The sequence below is a fragment of the Xyrauchen texanus genome, chromosome 13 (genome assembly GCF_025860055.1).
Source record: "Xyrauchen texanus isolate HMW12.3.18 chromosome 13, RBS_HiC_50CHRs, whole genome shotgun sequence".
NCBI lineage: Eukaryota > Metazoa > Chordata > Actinopteri > Cypriniformes > Catostomidae > Xyrauchen > Xyrauchen texanus.
Window position 1 is genome coordinate 37,619,054 of NC_068288.1, and position 21,747 is coordinate 37,640,800.

General features: G+C 37.1%; 1 protein-coding gene across 1 annotated transcript in view; it reads left to right on the plus strand.

Moving 5' to 3' along the window:
- Nucleotides 1–1,301: 1,301 nt before the first annotated feature.
- LOC127653873 (neural cell adhesion molecule L1-like protein) overlaps nucleotides 1,302–21,747 on the plus strand; it is a 143,404-nt gene continuing 122,958 nt past the window's right edge. The window contains exon 1 of the mRNA XM_052140675.1: nucleotides 1,302–1,559. The gene's annotated coding sequence lies outside the window, so the exon portion shown is untranslated. The remainder of the gene's footprint in view (nucleotides 1,560–21,747) is intronic.

Sequence of the window (21,747 nt, forward strand, 5' to 3'; positions counted from 1 at the left end):
ACCCGTGTGTCCAGGGATGGGACATGCAAATTCTGTCTGCCAATTTCTCATTGGCATTTTCTCAAGTTCGGAGGTATGCGAGGCTCCCAAGGAAGACCCCTTGTGTCACTTCATTTGACACAACTTCTCGTTCCCTCCCTCAGGGAACGGATGTTACAACAGTAACCGTGAAGTTTTTAAAATGTAATTTTAAGACCATCGTATATGAGCTGTATATGAGCTGCAGTGGTCACTCTAGCACATTTTTCCATGACAGTGTAGTGCCTTTAATATGTTAATAATCTTTATACTCTGCTTTAGAGGTTGCTGCCAAATGTGCTGCTGTCTAAGGTGCTGAAACACAACATGAGCCAGATACTTCAACAAAGTCCTCTGCATTAACAAAACACTATTGGTAACACTTTAAGGTTCAGTTTGTTAGCATTAGTAAACTACATTAATTAACAAACTTATAATGAACAATGCTTTAACAGCATTTATTCATCTTGGTTAATGTTAATTTTCAACATTTAATTCAACATTTATAAAATCAAAAGTTGTATATGTTAAACGGACCTTTTGTAGCTCCAAACATCACATAAAGGAAACATAAAAGTAATCCATAATATCTAAATCTCCACTTTAACTTTCATTTTTCAGATGTGAAAGTGAAACTAAACAGGCACTACATGTGACTTTCAGATGTAAAAGTGAAGGTGGAGATTTAGACTAAAACAAATTACTTAAATATTGTTCTGTTTCTCACCCACACCTATTATATTGCTTCTGAAGATATGGATAACCACTGGAGTCATATGGATTACTTCTACGTTTCCTTTATGTGATTTTCGTAGCTGCAAATGTCTGATCACCATTCTCTTGCATTGGATAGACCACCAGAGCTGAGATATTCATCTAAAAGTATTTGTGTTGAGCAGAAGAAAGAAAGTATACATTTGGGATGACATGAGGGTGAGTAAATGATGAGAAAATACAGTTTCTCAACAGTATTGTACAGTATTGTTCATTGTTAGTTCATGATTCCTAATGTATTAACCAATGTTATTGAATTGAATCTCATTGTAAAGTTTTACCCACTAATTAGATGCATTTAGTAATCTCACATTTCAATAAACATCTGATGTTCACTTTGAAAGGGTATACCACCTATAAACAAAAATGAGACAAAAAGGAGAATAATCAACAATGGTTTCACAAGACTCAGAAGCTAAATATTCCACGAAGACCCTCGTGCTTCTGAGAAATGCATGGTCTTACCAATTGCCACATTGTTGAGAAGCAGTCACTGCCATTGAGGGGGAACCCGGTCACAGTAGAGCGAAGTTGTGGAGGGCTTTCTCGGTTACCATGGATTTCTAAAAGCTATTGACTGCGTTCGCAGCTCTTTGACTGAACGTAGGCTATTTGTAAGAGAAATCTCAACACTTTGAAGGAAAACGACCATCGCGCGAAACATTGCGCTGACAGTTCTCATACGCACTGAATAACAGCTCACGCGCTGCGGTGTTCGCACTTCACGTACGAAATCGCTACGGCAGCGACGCGAACAACTCCGAAAGGTAGGTAAATTTTCTTTCTTTTTTTAGGAGAGGTAAAGGTTTTACTGTTGATATTTCTTTAAAGATGTAGGTATTAACACTTTAATATCGTCTTATGGTGTGAATGAGTGTGAAAAGATGCGTTCGCAACATCTGACAGACAGGTGACATTCAAAACGATTATTTCCTTTATTAAAATAAGGAGCGTACTTGCTCAGTCCAGCGGTTATAGGAAACCATACTGTTTGCCCTGTTTTGTCATTACGTGTGCTTTTCAGGCTATTAAAGATGTATTTACCCGTGTAACGTATGCATTTACCTTTAATACCACTTTCACATAAGCACTAGCCAAAGCACTACTCAGAACTGCATGTGTATTATACATGAATTGAAATGGAAGAAGAAAGGTTTGCAGATCAACCAGCTTTTCTATATTCTGTAAAAGTCTATTAAGACCAAATAGACTTTTTACAGAATATAGAAAAGCTGGTTGATCTGCAAACCTTTCTTCTTTTGATTCATAGCACATGATGGTGCTTTTTCCCTTTTACCCTTTTTCAATGGTATTTTATTTCTCAGTGGTTTTCAAGGATGGAATAAATCTGTGAATTCACACTAGCTTACAGTTGTTTACATTGAACTGCAGTATATATGGTGCTTTACGTTGTGACTTTGAGGTATTGGTATATGAAACGGTGCTTTAAGCATACTGTGCTCACCATGAAAATTATGCCCTTGGGTAGCCCTTGACATCCTTAATAGATAGCTAGTGGATTGATCTACCTTTTTTGGAGCACTTGACTGGTTGTTGTATTCTCATCCAACCCCAGACCATGCACTCTTAAAAATAAAGGTTCCAATAAGAAGACTCTTTTTAAGTTCCACAAATAACATTTTATCCTTTATTTCTCTAGAAAACCATCTGCACTTGTGTTTTTAAGACCCTCAAAACCAATACGCTAATCTGAAGAACCTATAACTTAAACAACCATATAGCAGTAAAGACAGTGTACAGTGAAAAAATGGCTCTTGATAAGAAGTATCTGCTGAATCTGCGATGCTGCAGGGAACAATTGAGGAAATGTATTTTATATGAGTATAGCTAATACATTTACAAAAAAAAAAAAAACAAACAAACAAAACAAATGTATGCTATATAGACACAGCAATGAAAAGCATATTGAAAGGAAGCCTTGAGATAGATCTAATTGTTATGTGATTATCAAGCCTTTCCTGCGATTATAAAAATCATGTCAGCAAGATAAGTTACTCTGCTGTAATGACAACAATTAAAGTTGCATTAGAGACAGAAGGCTGCCTCCTGTGCTTTGAGACTTTTCAGCTGAATTTGGTTTGGGCGAATTAGCACAATGATTGGTTTATCATCTGGGCCACAGGAAAGAGTGTGGGAAAAACAGATAAGAAATGAGTTGGATATCCCTCCACTGACAGAATTGGCATGCATTACTGCTAATGAGTGGTGGCAAAGGATTTAATATTGTACTCATCAAAGCTTGTGTACACCTCATAGATGGCAAGTTTTGTATTAGAGTTTTAATGCTACTTACAGGAACACAAAGGTCTCAGATCTTTGCATATATCTTGCATGGTCTTACATATATCTGATGATCATCCTATTGTGCAACAGTTAATCAGAACTCAACATTCTTATAGACCTCTCGGGTTATTAATTAATAATAATAATAATAATAATAATAATAATAATAATATATATATATATATATATATATATATATATATATATATATATATATATATATATATTATTTAAACTAATTTCACAATTTTTGACATTTAATCATAGAAAACATTTCCTGTCATAGGTCAGTTAGGATCGCTACTTTATTTTAAGAATGTGAAATGTCAGAATAATAGTAGAGAGAATTATTTATTTCAGCTTTTATTTCTTTCATCACATTTCCAGTGGGTAAGAAGTTTACGTACACTTTATTAGCATTTGGTAGCATTGCCATTTAAATAGTTTAACTTGGGTCAAACATTTTGGGTAGCCTAAGCAAATATTGTCCATTGTCCATTTGTAAGTCCCATTTGCGACCGAGTTTGAACTTCATGGCTGATATCTTTAGATTTTGCTTCATTATATCCACATAATTTTCCTTCCTCGTGATGCTAGCTATTTTGTGAAGTGCACCAGTCCCTACTGCAGCAAAGCACCCCCACAACATGATGCTGCCACCCCCATGCTTCACGGTTGGAATGGTGTTCTTCAGCTTGCAAGCCTCACCCTTTTTCCTCCAAACATAACAATGGTTATTATGACCAAAGAGTTCAATTCTTGTTTCATCAGACCAGAGGACATTTCTACAAAAAGTAAGATCTTTGTCCCCATGTGCACTCGCAAACTGTAGTCTGGCATTGTTATGGCGGGTTTGGAGCATTGGCTTCTTCCTTGCTGAGCAGCCTTTCAGGTTAGGTTGATATAGGACTTGTTTTACTGTGGCTATAGATACTTGTCTACCTGTTTCCTCTAACATAATCACAAGGTCCTTTGCTGTTGTTCTGGGATTGATTTGTATCTCTAGGAGACATAATGTGTCTCCTTCCTGAGCGGTATGATGGCTGCATGGTCCCATGATGTTTATTCTTGAGTACTATTGATTGTACAGATGAACGTGGTACCTTCAGGCGTTTAGAAATTGCTCCCAAGGATGAACCAGACTTGTGGAGGTCCACAATTCTTTTTCTGGGGTCTTGGCAGATTTCTTTAGATTTTCACATGATCTCAAGCAAAAAGGCACTGAGTTTGAAGGTAGGCCTTAAAATACATCCTCAGATACACCTCCAATTAAGTACACCTCTTATTAGAACCTAATTGGCTAATTGTCTAAAGGCTTAACATCATTTTCTGGAATTTTCCAAGCTGCTTAAAGGCACAGTTAACTCGTGTATGTAAACTTCTGACTCACTGGAATTAGTCAATTAAAAGAGAAACAATCTGTCTATAAACAACTGATGGATATATATATATATATATATATAATTTTTTTTTTTTTTTTTTTCTACATTGTCCAGAAATTACTTGAATACCCAGTTAATCAAGTAAAGTATGTTTGAAATATAAATTAAAAATTTGAGTGATGCTTGTCCATTCATAACTTACCACCATTATGGTGTTGCAGGTGGTTGCCAGGGCATTGCTATGCTGTTACTAATGTGCTCTAAATAGTTTTTAGTGCATTGCTGTGTGGTTGCTTGTATGTTCTGGGTGGTTGCCAGGGATTTCTGGGTGAATTGTTATTGGCCCCAGTCAAGAGTCCTCCCCCAAGTCTCTATGCTATTCTGGTCCCTAGATATTGGGCCCCTCATTCAATGGACAAACTCTAACCAATTTTTGTTTGTTGCCCTGTTTTATTGTCTGCCACGTGCAAATCATGAAGCTGATTGCTTAGAAAAGTACAGACACCTTCTCAACATGAGGAAGTGTGATATTAGTGTTATGGGGTTTGCTATTAGCCTTAAAGGGTTAGTTCACACAAAAATCGAAATTATTTTTAGAGTTTTTATTTTCTTACCTTTAAGCCATCCCAGATGCGTATGACTTTCCTTCTTCTGCAGAACCGAAGTGAATATTTTTATAAGCCAATTTATGCTCTGTTTATCCATACAATGCATGTAAATGGATGCCATCAGGTTGCTGGCTGTTTGACCGTCCAAAAGGCATATTTTTGCAGCATAAAATATATTCAAACGACTCCAGTCGATCAATTGTCTTCTAAATCGAATCGATAAGTTTGTATAAAAAATAAATCTATAATTAAAACTTTATTCACAATTGTGCATTCACGCGAGAAGTCGGAAGAGCGCTTTGTTTACGTCAGAGAAATGAACATCACGTGAGAGTTAGGTCATTTCAAACAGCAATCCAGCGCTGTCCAGAAGCAACTATTTAAAGTTTAACATGTTTAGTTATCAATTTGTTTCTTACACAAACCTATCGTTTTGCTTGGAGTCATGTGGATTACTTGTATGCTGTCTAAATATGCCTTTTGGCCCGTCAAACAGCCAGCAACCTGAAGGCACCCATTTATTGCATTGTAAGGACAAACAGAGCTGAAATGGGCTTATGAAATTCTTCATTTTGGTTATGCTGAAGAAGGAAAGTCATACACATCTGGGATGGCTTAAAGTAAGTAAATCATGAGAGAATTTTCATTTTTGGTTGAACTAACCCTTTTAAAAAAAGAGCAAAAGTACTAAGGATGCTAGTACAAAAAACAAATGAAAAAACACCAGTTAATGAATACACTTTTTACCAGTCATTTTATTGTCAAAGACGTTGTGGTGTGACAGACTTAGTGGCAGTTTAAAAATGGACTCATTCATGGCATGCATGACGATGTATTGAGGCCACCATTGCCTTGTGAGGAAAACTGAGGCAAATTCCTTTCACCATTAACCCACAAATGGAACACAGTAATTGGACAATGCTGCTTGCCACCATTATGATGAAAGATATTCTATGCCTAGCAGATGCCTGCAACCCAATTCAACAAATGGTAAATTTGATGCATATTTTTCCTGCATATAGACTATGTAAGGCTAAGCATTACTTAGGGTTAGAATTACTATTGCTCATACTTAGTTTTAGGGGTCTTTCTACATCTCCAGCTCTAAAGCCCAGTAGTATACTTTGGTCAGACAGGACGTGTGATGCCAGTTTTGTCATCAGCAGAGTGCTCTAGCAGCTCGATTTTTCAAACCGCATGGATTCTGAACGTGCAGAATGCACATGCATCTGGAATTAATTGCACTAATGGGTCCATAAAGTGGCAACACTCACAGTTGAGCCTTTGCTGTCATTAAGAAATCCTAAACAATAGGAGATGAAGCTGGAAATAACAACAGTGGATTTGCACATCAAGAATGCATCTGTGAGGTGTTCAGGAGATGCCTGCATTTTTATAACTCGAGTCTGAAGGACTATGAAGACATCTTTATGGGTCTAAACTCGTGAAGATAAATAGCACAGTATCTCAGCAGTTGTAGCATGCATGAGCCAACCGTCAGTGTATGAGCACACAGTCAAGTGATGTGTACTTTGAAAGGTGAGCATTCAACTGTGTCAAACTTGAGGTATACCTTGGGCTTTAGCAATACATTTTGGCATATAACCTGTTCATATACAAACATGAATGAAACCTAAAATCATGCAGCTAATTGAGAAGAGGTTTGCTATTTCTTTTGTGTGATCAGACTGATGAACAAACTGGTTTCAGAGTGAAACCAGGAACAGTGGGTTTACTTTAGCTAAAATCGGTCTGTGGTTACTGAAACACTGCCCCCAGTAACCAGTGTGTAAAACCCACTGCTAAATCAGGTTGTTCTGAACTGGTTATTGAGATGCTGGCTTAAATATACTGTAAAAAGAATCATTTTAGACCCATTTGTTGACTGCACTGTCTGGCGCGACGTCGCATAAATAGAACCATTTAAAAAAAAAAAAAGCCCTGTTGCTCGTCGTCTGTCATGGCTGGTTAGGACAAAATCTCTGATTAACATGGAAAAAAATACCTTTTATCGTGTGTGTGGCATCACGTCTTGTTAGGACACGGTGTAATGTCACTGCTCTGCTGCGTTCTCAGAATCGATTAATTGGAAAATCCATTTTTTTCTCCCACCCCTACTTCAGTCGGGTCAGTCGCACCAGTGTGCCTAAATATTTTTTCACAGTCGTACACAGTCATTTTCAGTCGCAAATGCAACTGGAATGGTCGCATTGTAGAGCCCTGTGATCACTTACTTAAAGCCAGTATCTGTTTTTGATAAGATTCCCTTATACGAAAATGTATGTGTAAATACATTGTATTTTTGTGGTCTTGAATTTGGGTGTTAATGAGATTAATTCTGTATGTTCAGCTCTGGGGGAGGGGTGGAACTGGAAGCCATAGTTATGATGTGGTGATTATAGCGATGGAGGTTCACCTCCACACTTTTTTTAACAGGCTGTATTGTCATTGAAGTTGCTCAGTCACCGTTATCAATTGTATTGGAGGACGAATGAATATACTGAGGTAATATTGAAGGACAAACCTGAAAGAGGTCAATCTTATCAGGTATGATAAGGGCTCCCTTTATCCATCCTTTCCCAAGAGGCACTAAAGGGATGGCAGAAAGGCAGGTTGTTACAGTTTGCAAATGCCTAAAGCAGCAGGACAACATAGATTCTCTATGATTCACCTGGTGTTACATGTTGTTTAATCATTCAATATGTCTTCCTCAGATTCCGAAGAAATGGATTGTTAAAAACAGGAGTTAAGTCTTTTATCATTTTGAGTAAGTGCCCTCTAGCCATTTTTGTTTATTGGTTTGCAATATGTGGAGTTCATAGAGTCTATTTCTGAGAGGTAGGGAAATATGCTCCATTATAGTATAAAGAAATCAAAATGGATTCCATTTACATTCTAAATACATGTTCTGGTCTTATCAAGCAAGGGTCATAAGTGAGTGCACGTAATTCCAAAGAAAAATTGTTCATCAAAATGGAATAAATTGTGTATGTAATTCTTCATCAAAATGTAATAAATTACTCCACCTCCACCTCTTTTCTCTTGACATCACCTACATAATCTGTTATGTAATTCTTCATCAAAATATAATAAATTACTCCACCTCTTTTCTCTTGACATCACCTACATAATCTGTTAACCAGTTGCAAAATAGCTATTTAGAAGAAACATACTTAATGCAGTTAGGCAATTAGGCATAAGTATGCGGGTGCTTGGCCAATGCGTTGACATCTCGTGGCCTGGTAGAACATGCTTAACGTGCATTCTTGAAGTATGGCGGAATCAAACCTCAGTACTCAAGGGGATGACAGAGTTACTTTCAAATGTCTGGGCCAGTAAACTGGATTGGTTATTGTTCAAGTAAGTTCCAATAAATACATTGACTTTACATTTCTTGCTCAGCAATATTCTCTTCAAACTGTTGCTCCGCCATGACAGTAGTTGGCTTAAAAGAGAAAAACCATTGCTGAAGCGGACAGTTTACATTAATGTTGTTTAACAACATTAAGCAAAAAATTACATAGTCTTTTAATACCCTTTTATCCGCATCATTAAATATCCTGTTTCACTCTGAAGTTTTGTCTCATTACGGAAGTAAATTGGGTTGCAAATCTTGACATTAATAATTCATTGTAATACACTGTAATCTTCATAAATCTTTGGATATAAAGTATTTCTAGCTATTTTGACAATACCTGGCAACAGTGTAAATAAAAAAAAAATATTTAAAACAAAGTTACATATGTTGTGCTTTTGCATCATTATTCATGGTAAACCTTATACAGTTAGCTTTGATATAGAAAGATGAAAGCTCAGACAATTTTGTCAAAATAAAACATCACATTGTCTCATGGCCTGTGAGGTGAAACACAGCATTTCCTGCAGCTTTCCCATCCCCCAATATGTCCATACTGTGATTAATGGCACTATCTCTTTCACAAATCTCCTCGACTACGTTGCACTCTTTAAATCTTATTTATGAGAAAGGACAGATCAGTTTAACAACAGGAGACGAGACTCTGAACTTTCATCACATATCTCATACTTCACAGCATGCTACCACATTAAAAACCATGCTAGTATATGTCCTGTAACATTGCCGTGAAATATGATATATCCGATATAATGTTTTCTGCTAAATTAAATATAGATGTGAAATGCGAAGCATCTGATACTGATGGAATTTATACGAGCCATTATTCAAATCAGCACGGCCCGAACTGTGAAGGGAATGGATAAAAAAAATAAAGACAAAACCAATAAAAATGATGAATGGGCTTTGACCGCTTATGGAATAGCAACATCTTTGTCCCTGGGGTTCTCAAAAAGAAGGTTTGTGTTTTCAGGGTATGGGCAACCCTAGAAGTGCACCCCAGAGATGGAGTAGAGGGAAAGAAAGGATGAAGGAGGATAGATGTGACAGCCATGGGGACCTAAAAGTTCATGGCAGTAAAAAGGTTCATTGTGTCCAGGGACGTGATATGAAACATGCAGAGCTTTGCTTTTGCTCCATTTTGTCTTGCTCTCTAAGTAAACAAGGATGTACCAGTCACAGGACTTGCAGGAAGAATATTCGGCCTACTTGTTTTTCTTCCATATAGTTAAAATGAATGGAGCATTTAAGCTCCAAAATGACAGACAAAGCACCATGAAAATAAGGTTTTTGCACTATATAGGATGGTTGAGAGGATGGTTTAGGGACATGTGGCTGATTACTCCCTCAGCTCCATTGCTGCGTTCATAATACAATGCAACACATGTAGTGCTTTGTGATACTAAACCACTACTCATTGGTAAAAGTAGCTTGTTACTGAAATATGTATACTATTGTGACTATAGCTGAGCTACTGCCACACTATTAAAACGTTTTGTTAATTTTTGTAAGACATTAGGTTGAGTGAACTTTCATTTTTGTGCAAACATTTGCTTTTAACAGGACAATATAACACTCTAAACTAAAACTCAACCAACGTTGAATAAAATAAATAGTCTAAACAAGGTCACATGGAGCTTTAACTTATTTTATTACCTGAGGTCAACCATCATGCCAGAGCTAAGGACTTCAGTTTCTCAAGCATCACATTGTAAATCACATGTAATCGGTGTAGACTCCATATGTGCACACATAAACAAAAACACAACCAGCAGGTGCAGTCCCAATAAGTCCCCATGCAAACAAGCCATTTGGGTTTCTGTTTTTCTCTAATGCCTACATCCATGTGTATAGCATGCACTGTGGTCTTAACAAGCCACTATATATCCAACCCATAAACCATATCTATTGGAATGAGAGAGAGTGAGACCTATATATTACACCTTCACAGGGGCCGTTAAGGGGGCTGCATTGTTGGTGGTATAAGAAGACAGACACCTGAGCTGATAAAGCCACACAAGTAAACCCTAAACATACTCCGCAACATGTGTGTGCCCTACATATGGAAAAGCTGTTTACTGGCGTTGAGCAGTAAAACACCATTAGCCAGCGATCAGAGGGTTGATGAGCATTGGTTAGGGGAAGAGGTATAGGGATAAATGACTTGCAAAATTAACTTGAGCCTCCTTCAATCCCTTTATGTGTACTTAAGCCATAAAAGGCACTATTCCGAAGAAAAGTATCTTTAGTTAATTCTATTTAGACTTTTGTGCATGAAGAGCTGCACAAATGTCAACATATGGACGAGGTCATTGTGGAAATGTAACTGGATTTTACTGGACAAATCAAATTAGTAGTTTAATCAAATCAAAGGCTCTCAACTGGTTTTGCTTAAATACTCAGATTTTAAATTGGATACTAGTATACCCATGTATACTAGATATCAGTATACCCACTTGTTTTGCTGCTTCAGAAGTACATAATCTACTGCCGTGTTAGTTTCCCTAACTGTACTGGGTGCTGTTTTGTGAAACTGCTGATTCTTAGCTGTAATTTGAGCATTATCACTTCAATTCTACCATTCCCTGCTCCTGACAACCGCTGTCACCTCCGTTATCGACAGAGGGAACTCATGATAGTGAGTGGAGAGAGAGAGAGAGAGTCACCCTCATGCTGAAACAGTAGTATCAGGTAAAATGATTTAACAAAATATGGCAAACATCTTGTAAAATAAGGAATTGTCCTGTACTTAAGGGAAACATTTTTGTTTCGTATGAAATCCATATGCGATGCCGTTTGTCCTGTATTTTAGCATCACACACCCAAACTGCTACACAATGTTTCACAAAATGGAGAGAAATGGACCTGAAACACACAACTTTCTCGTGAGTTGTGTGAGACATCGGCTGTTTAAACATTGATGGCTTCGCACTGAATGAATTTTGCCATATGTCCACGCTGTTTTTCAATGTAAAGCAGCATCTCGTGCAGGAGAGCACGTATAAATGTATCATCCCTACAATTCAGTGAAATAATGTCACCAGTACAAGTGTGTTTTGTATTTATATTGTTTAATTTCACCCGATTAAAATTTTGATAGGCTTATTAAAAAGAATAAAGACTTTTTATAATGTTACACTCTTATGTTGGCTTAAAGTACAATTTTATCATGTCCCCAAAACTGCACGTCAAATATCTTTGACAAAAATAAGTGCTAAATCATTGGATTTCTATTTTTATCCCCCCATAGTTTAGTATTACATTCTCTCACTAACATGTATTTATTTGTGGTAAATGTGTAATTTTAACACTGATAATGGAGGTTTTTTGTGTGTCCCTTGATTTATTGTTCACCCTGTAGTGCCATATTATGACATTTAACTGAAGATATACAGTATGTTTTGAAATTACGTCACACACACTGGAGGTGAACATTAGCCATTCTGCAAAATTATTTTGAGTTGTTTGAAGTTTGTAACCCATTTGTTTTATTTATGTTTATTTATTTATAAAAAATAAATATATATATATATATATATATATATATATATATATATATATATATATATATATATATATATATATAATTATTTTACAGATATGTTTGCTAGATATCAATCACAGACCACGTAGTGGTTAATTTATCCTCTTAATGTGCACCCTGTTATTGTCCACCCTGACGTTGCCCATTTAACTCGAATTTCTTTCACCAGTATGACTAGAATATTTCACATGTCCTTATAATGATGAAAGGATGTAGGAATTACCCATTTACGATATGTAAAGAATTGCATTTCCACCGCTCTCTATACGTAGATTATGCAGTCTGTGTATAACAGACAACAACACCATTGGTTATGACCCACGAGTTGAGAACTACTGACCTAATTTCATAAATTTACTTTTCAGTTGCCAGGGATTTGTAGACGTAAGAGCAACTTTCATCATCAGTCTTCATAATGTTTGAAATAGAGGTTAAGGAAGGAAATGGCATTCTGTAGCTGTCCTTGGCACTATACACCTTATTGTGCTTAGGGCCAAAAACCTAGTAAATACTCCAGATCTCAATGTTCACAAACTTAATGAACAGCAACTGTTGTATGAGAATGCAGCCAAACCTATAATTCAGCACTATGTTCTGGGACCAAAACCCCACGTCCCGTACTGACTCCGGAGGAGCCTGTTGAGAGCCAATAACCCTCTGACCTCATTACATTTTATTCTGAAATGTCCCAAAGAAATGCCTTAAATTAATCTCAGATTCCAATTTGTTCCAATTCAAGCTGCTTATTTAGAGGGAATACAGTTTTCCCTCATGTGCTATTAGTTCCCTAAAGTGTGCTTGTTCAGGGATTTGGGAGTAGCATTTGGGAAATAAAGAACCTGGGGAACTAGGCTTTAGGGTTACTCGGATAACGAGCTCATGTTTTCAATTAAGTATGATGATAAATATGGTTATTTCTTCAGTGTTATCCCTACATCTCAAAACCCTAAATTCGCTGTTGTTACATTATTCCAAATGCCAGCTGAAGAGCAGGAAAATGCCGATATATCAGACTACTTGTTCCCTTTAAACCTGAAAGACAATTAGCATTTTCTGCTTTCCTCTGGAATTTTTTTATAATGGCACTTTTGTATTTATTAGTAAAATAACGTTTGTGGTTAAAATAACTTCTGTAACACACATTGCACACTGTTATTGCTCAAATTTTACTTTTAAAGGACTAAGTCTTTTAAAATGATATGTTTCTTTCAAGTTGCTAAATAGGGATTACAACTGCCACAAGCATGTTACAGCACATGCCTCATGAAACAGACAACCATTGTAGTCCTTATCAGCAACATAATTTTTGTTTTGTTTTGTTACACAGCAGCTTCAATATTCATGTTTGAATTATGACATCCAATTATGATATAATGATTGAATTGGGACATAGGCTATGCACTGTGATGTGTATCATCATATTGTGAGGTTGTTGGCGATACCCAGCTCTACAGGAGTTTGGATATCATTGATTTATAAACTTGTATGAAAGAAAATTAATGCCATTATTGTTTTTACAGACAATTGCTGCATGGCAAATTAGGGAACATAAACTGCAAGACAACAGAGCAATTCTGGAGGTAATTCTAACACTGAGCAGTGATTAATTGTATTAGATAATCACTGGAAGGCAGGTTGCAGTGACAGCGCTTTAGATTACAGTAGCTAGAACAGAGTTTACTGATGCGAGTTATGTTAACATTTTACATAACTGTAAAACAATGTTAGATGTTTGGGGTCGGAAACGTTTGCAGTTGAGCTTGTCATAGTTAAACCAAATAGAGATGCTATGATGTACATGAACACATTCCAGCAAGACAAGATGCAGCAAAAACATGGGTCAAGTCACACCAAATGTTTTTCCAGAATTCCAGTGTTGGGTCCTTTAGGAATACTGATCAGTTTTAATTGGCTCGTTTTAAATTTTTAGCCAATCAGAAAGCTAGAAAATGCCTCAGGATTTTTTTTTTATAGGGTTTGATATGAAAGAAGGGACTGATTCCCCTTAAATGGGGTCTAGAATCACTTAACATTATTACCTATTTCTTGAACAGGTCTCTGTGTTCTCTGTGTGCTTAAACACTTCAGAGACCTGATGTTATTATGACTCTCCTCAAATATGGCTGCCAGAGTGGGTTCACTTCTTTTTCGCTCATTGTACTGGCTGACATAAATGAGAAGAGAACAAAATAGTTTTGCACACCCCTCTCCCGTTAATGATGTTTGAGAAGAACTTTCAACACAGGCAAAAATCTCTGCCTTTATCTATATGCTTATGTGCCCACATGCATTGTGTTAGACAACATGACATGACAGCATAACAATGATCGTTAGCCGATTTTTTCAAAAGCATTTGCATAGATTGTTCAGCTCAGAATAAGGTCTTTCATGACACTGACAAGCATCAATTTTAAATTTATTTCAACATTAACTAAAAAACACATTTTAAATGTGACGTGTGCAATATGTTTGATGTTAAAATACTTTCTCCTATCCCAGTTTAATAAGCAGAGACTATACTGTAAGTAGGTTGGTTACAGCTGAGGAGCAAACAAATTTTAAAATAAAAATGTTTTTAATTGTTTAACAATATTTTCAGTTAGCATGCTAACTGATTAGTATGCTAAGCTAACATTCCATCATTCATTACCTAACGTTATCAAGCAAATACAACTGTATTGTATTGTATTTACATGATCAGTTACAATAAATTAATTACAAACATCTTATCAGACAACTACCCAAGGGAGACAGGATTTCATGGGGGGACTGAATATTGCATGACACGTGGAATCTCTGAAAATCAATGGTTGAGGGTTAAGTTGTTCATCCTATTTAGTACATACTTTGAAAAATGGGAATTCAGATGCTAGTGAAAAATCACTTCAGTCTTTATGATGGACTTGAGAGGACGAACTGATGCCAACTACTGTGGCATCTGTGAGATATCTTAAACTACTGTGGCATCTGTGAGATATCTTAAACGCTTACCTAAATTACACATTTTAAACCATGACTTGCACAGCGCACATACTGTAACTAATGTTGGCATTATATTCATGCTGTTTAGCCAAAGGGGAACTGGTCCCCAAAGTGAGCCTGGTTTATCCCAATTTTTTTTTTCCTCCCTTAACCAACCTCTTATGGGATTTTGTGTTCCTTGCCACAGTCGCCTTCATCTTGCTCACCGGGGTTCTAAATACAAATATTATTTAATTTTTATATACAATACTACACAATGATGACTCTAAGAATTTATAGATATTACAGTTTAATTTTCTGTTAAAGCATGATATGAAGTGTGTTGTGAAAAGCGCTTTACCAATAAAAATGACTTGACTTAACTAATGGCACAGAAACGACACCTCCTTTAAGGCAAATTTAGTCTATTATATTACATATAATATGTGCTCCTACTATTACAAACCCATTCCTGCATTGCTTAGCCTGTCATATAGCTTACATTTCATCAAAACCTCAAAGGTTGTCTGAACCCCCTTAATTTAGAAATTCCACAGATCCAGAACTGTCATCAAACCAGCAGTAAATTGCACAATGCAGGTGTTCTCCTTCACCCGAAGCCTGTTAAATGCGACCCTTGCGGTGATGGGGCACTGTGTGCTAGTAATTGGATGACGGTGCTGTCCATCATACAAATGGGGTCAAGAAAAAAGAAAGACCTGCCCACATTTTCGCAGGCCATCAGCTATGATTGACACATTGAGCTCCAATGTGTTATAACAGCCTAGAGCGATTTATATCTGATTCATTACATCCACTAACTGAATCTTTCAAGACTGGTGTGTTTTAAGTTGTTTTCGCTACTTTTTAATGTAGTATTTTCCATTGACTGCAGCTAAGCCGGTTACTATGGGCAACCTGTGTCACATGGGACCTGTGATAGAACTACTAGAGTGTGAGGTGCCTGTGGCGTAAATACACCGTCACACCACACATACACACAACAAGAGGCAGAGAATTTTTTTTTTTCATTTGTGCTGAGTACCATGAGATAAGGAGAGAGAAAGTATGTGTTCTTTTAACAAGCATTTGTTTGTCCTTTTCAGCACAATCGATAAAATCAGCATTTAAATTTTAGAGTGTGTCCGTAAACACCCAACAAATATAGATGGATGCAATATACAGGTCTGTTATAAAGCATTAGTATGAATCTCACAATACCTGTCAAGAACATATCCAGGTTACATTTAAACCAAAATTAAGAAATAAGTAGAAATAAGCACCTCAGCTTTGTTTGATGGTTTGTGGTCATCCATCGTTCTCTTGATCACATTCCAGAGGTTTCCAATGGGGTTCAGGTCTGGAGATTGGGCTGGCCATGACTGGGTCTTGATCCGGTGGTCCTCCATCCACACCTTGATTGACCTGGCTGTGTGGCATTTAACCTATCCTTTATCTGGTCGTCTTATGGTTATCCTGGAAGAAAACTTGCTTCCTTCTGCTCTGACAATGTTCCCCAACCATAAGTATTGTTTTTTGCTGCAGGACAATGCTTCATGCCACACAGACGGAGGACCACCGGATCAAGACCCTGTCATAGCCAACCCAATCTCCAGACCTAGTAGTAAACAATACATTCTAAAGCCGCTTTTTGTATTGTCTTATCAATGATCAACTCTTCTGCCACAAGAATGTAATGCATTTTAATTATCTGAATATTTTTTCATTTTATATATATATATATATATATATATATATATATATATATTTAAAGATAACTGTATAATTATTTCAACATAATATATTATTGTTATATGAGGGCTTTCTCAGCAGATATTTGTGTATGCGATTTAAATGCGATTTATCGCGATTAATTAATCGGTACACCATAAAATGTTTAGGTCACGGTGTCAAGTTAAATATAGTTTAATACTCAATCTATAAACACATCTTGAGATCCCTTAGATCGCATTTGCGCTCCTTAGAGTGTTTTGAACACAAGAACGTAACGTATATTTTTGTTGTCCTGCCTACTGAAGTGTTTTCTTCACTGTATAAACTCATACAGTTGAAATTTCACGTACTGCCCTCTGGAGTAAACAGGTGGTACTGCAAGCTTGCATTTCTCAGGAATCTTCCTTATTATGGTCCGTGGGCATGCGATTAATTGCGTTATTTTTTGTAAAATTAATTGCACTGAATCAACGCGTTAAATCGACAGCCCTAATATATATATATATATACTGTATACACTGGCAGACACAAGTTTGGAATAATGTACAGATTTTGCTGTTTTGGAAGAAAATTGGTACTTTAATTTACCAAAGTGGCATTCAACTGATCACAAAGTATAGTCAGCACATTGCTGATGTAAAAAACAGCATCATCACTATTTGAAAAAAGTCATTTTGATCAAATCTAGACAGGCCCCATTTGCAGCATCCATCACTCCAACACTTTATCCTCGAGTAATCATGCTAAATTGCTAATTTGTTACTAGAAAATCACTTGCCATTATATCAAACACTGCTGAAAGCTATTTGGATTTCATGCAAAGGTGTACACTACAGTCTTCGAAGACAAAGGACAACTGGCTCTAACAAGGACAGAAAGAGACATGGTAGGACCAGATACAACTAAACAAGAGGATAAGTAAATCAGTGACACTAGTTTGAGAAATAGATGCCTCAAATTGAATTCTACCTGCTCAATACCAGTTTCATGTACAACAGTAAAGAGAAGACTCAGGGGTGCAGTCCTCATGGGAAGAATCGCAAAGAAAAAGCCACTTTTGAAACAGAAAAACAAAAAGCAAAGGTTAGAGTGGGCAAAGAAACACAGATATTGGACAACAGGAAAAAAAAAGAGTGTTATGGATCTTAACCCACTGAGCTTTTGTGGGATCTGCTAGACTTTAAGGTGCGTGAGAAGTGCCCGACAAGACAGCCACATCTATGGCAAGTGCTACAGGAAGCATAGGGTGAAATGTCACCTGAGTATCTGGACAAACTGACAGCTAGAATACCAAGGATCTGCAATGCTGTCATTGCTGCACATGGAGGAGTTTTAGATGAGAACTCTTTGAAGTAGTTTAAGTTCTGTATTTATTTATTTCACATGATTAATGTTCTGACTATAAATAGTGATCAGTTGAATGCCACTTTGGTGAACAAAAGTACCATTTCTTTTCATAAGAGTAAAATCTGTACATTATTCCAAACTTTGGCCACCAGTGTATACAGTACACTGTATATGACAGTTAAGGGAGTAATGTGACCTGGAGATAATAGTTACCTATTAAAACTCTGGTTATCAGAATGGGCTAGTATTCCTGAAGTGATCACCCATCAAGGGAAAGAAAGAAAGAAATGAGGAAACGGAGAGCTAGGTTGTGGAAGTGGAGAAAGAAAGGAGATCAGGGCACATACTCTTGTTCATCTTCCACTGGTTGAAACTTTCATGTAAAATCAACAGTAACTTGCAGTAAAGCTGCTTTAAAGCTGCTGTATTCCATACCACAGTAAAATTACTGTAAAACTATCTACAGTAGTTTACAGTATAATGTATAATGATTTACAGTATGTGCTGTACTGTAAATTTTATCATGGTAGTTGTTTGTAAGTTGTATATTAAATTGCAGTGTCCATACCGTAGAACTAACCATAGTTAGATTAACTAACTTCTGTGTATTATAAGTTAAAAAGGAGAATGAAACAAATGAGGCCTTTTTGCAAACAGAACATTTATTACATGTTGACAACTCAAATATCCCATAAATATTGCTCATAAAGATAAAATATGACTACACACATAAAAGTCCATTCAAAAACTACAGTATTTAGTTCACCAAATGTCCAAATGACTTAAAGAACACTCTCCAATTCTTTGCCTGTCCAGAAATAAAGAACAAAATACAAAAATCAATTCATATCATGTAACTTCAGTCTTGTTTTTATATCAACATTTAAGCTACAAAGGAAAGAATACACTCTCAACAACCAAGGTTGTGCATCATTCAGAAATAACTGAGTGTATTTAATGTACACTCCTCCTTTCCATTAAATAACAGCGATTTAATGGAAAGGAGGAGGCGAGAACCGGCTTGACAATATAAATAATAGTTTAATGAGAAACTTAAACAAAAGACACAAACACACACATGACAGACATGTCCGTAAACGATCTCTCTCTCCCGCACCATCCTCCGCAGTAGGCCTTTATCCCTCCCGGAGGCTTGATTAGCCTGATAAGGGACCGGGTGTGTAGAATCACGACCCAGCCCCGCCCTCTGCCCTGCCACATTCCTCCCTCGTTTTCCCAGGCTGGGGAGCCCCCGGCATGACGTACATGACGTAACTTCCCTGGGGAGGGGCGGCAGGTCATCCCCATCTACCTGGATGAGGGAGGGGACAAGGGGAGGGAAACAGAAATAATACAAATGGGGGGAGTACTTCCTGTAACAGTGTAGTACCCCCCAAAAAACACTGTAAAATTTAAATGAGAGGGAAAAGGCCAACGCGGAGCACCAGTGAGAGAAAAAAACACTTACTCGCCAGTTCTCCGATACGCCGTAGCTTGTTCCTCGGCCACTCCTCCACCTTCTAACGGACGACAGCCGCACCTCTCCGGGTGGATCGGAGGCAGGCCTCCAGCCCCTGGCGGACGGAACGCCCCGCCGCGTCCTCGGGGAACAGAAGCGGTCTCCCCCGCCCCTGGCAGTGGTTCTCCCACTCCAGACAGTCGGCACATTAGCCTCATAAGGGACCGGGTGTGTAGAATCACGACCCGGCCCTGCCCTCCGCCCTGCAGAGCAAAATATTTACATATGTTATATTTGTGCATAACATAACTTTATTTTAGATTGATGGGTCAAATATAGTGGCCGGTATAATTCCGCAGCAAATCAAATCAAATAAATAATGGGGCATCCAATGAGTTGCGAACGTTCAACCGGTATAATAACAACATTTATTCAATACTAAACAGAATGACCGTTATAAATAATAGGCTACTAGTATCTGTTTGAGAATGTAAACTTTATTGTTACAAAGCTACTTGTTAAATCACTGTCAAATTATGAACGTTTGAAAAAGTTATTATAAACTGCTAAAAGTTGTTTTGTGCAATATTTGGCACTCACCAGGTTAAATTGAAAAGAGATCAATTTGCTTCTTTTCCTCTCTAGGTTGAAGTGGCGAGGATCAAGTGCAGGCTCAATGTTCATAGCTTCCAGATACAGTCCCATACAGTTCTACTTTTTATGTGATTGCACTGGAGTTATTCACATAAAACAAAGACCTCTACTGGGTTTCATCTTTTTGATAACAGATAACTGAATAATACCACACATTTCCCCTCTAAATTATGAATGTACAGCTTTGAGTTTGGGCCAGTTCTCATGTAATTTAACAGTACATTACTGTAATTAATTTCCTGCTCATCTTTTGCCTAAAAAATACTGCTCAGTTTGACAGTAACGTGCTGTAAACAGTATCTAAAGTAAGTTGTAGATGGAAATACAGTAATAATACTGTCAAAACAACAAAAAAGAATTTACAGTGTATCTAATGTCATTACCATCACACAACAACACCATAAATAATGTCAATTTTTGTTTAGACAAAGACTGAATAATAATCCCACTCCTATGTCCCCCTCCTTCACATGTGAGGCATTGGGCTACGGTGTGCCAACTCATCCATTAAAAACTCACATTCCACTTACTCTTTTATGCCACTGTAAAAAGGGCACTCGGGCAAGCTTTTCTTCATTCAGATTCAAGTGCTCAGCATTCCTCTCACTTGACATGGACATCCTTTGCTGGACCAAAGAGCCCTTTTATATTAATTGTGTCTGCACACAGAAGCTACTCTGTTTTAGTCTTGTTAGTAACATTCTCGACCAGACTAATGTGAAGATGTACTTCTACTTGGTTTCTAACAAAGGCTTCCCATCATTGTGAAGAACTTCAATATTCTCTGAGTGTGTTATTTATTGCAATTTCCTTTATATGGGAATTAACAAAATTTGAGAAATATTTTCTGTAATCTGACATATTTCAGAATGAAACAGGATATTCAACAACATGAAAAAAAATCAACAAGAATTTATTAGATAGTAAAGAAATACATTCCAAAATGGGGCCAAGTTGGTCATGTCAGCTGAAACAGTATTTTCAGAGGCGTAACAATCTATTCAATGTTTTGATGAAAATCACTACCACAGATATTTTTTTGAATGTGTGGTTAACAATTTAATTTAAGTATGAAAACACTGTTCCATAACAAATCACCTCTGATTGTGTTTATGATGTTCTACCCGATCAGTGTTTTAATAATTTAGAAATTATGCTCTCTAATGATGCATAAAGCATTTACTAATACATAGTTATTATATGGGCTATGAACAATATAATGGCCCCTTTCATTCTGACTGCAGAATAAATAAAAGTGAATGGAAGGAGCCACTGCTGTGAGTAATTTAGCATTAGCAGTGGAGTCACGTCACCATATTGCTTTTGTGCTATGAAGTGTGGATGACATACAGTGAGCAAAACCACACCTAGCAGTGCATGAGACTTGACTCGACAGACATCATTCATGCTAGACCAGTAAAATCTATACCACCCATTTGAAGAGCAAACCACAGTTTTTTAAGATACAAGGGGTTTATGGCATGCAGTTTGGCCGAACTTAGTATTTCAGAATTGAGCTTTTAAAAATAGTTGTAACTAGCCTAATGCCGAGTTTACACAACACAATTTTAAGCCTAATTTTCATTCGC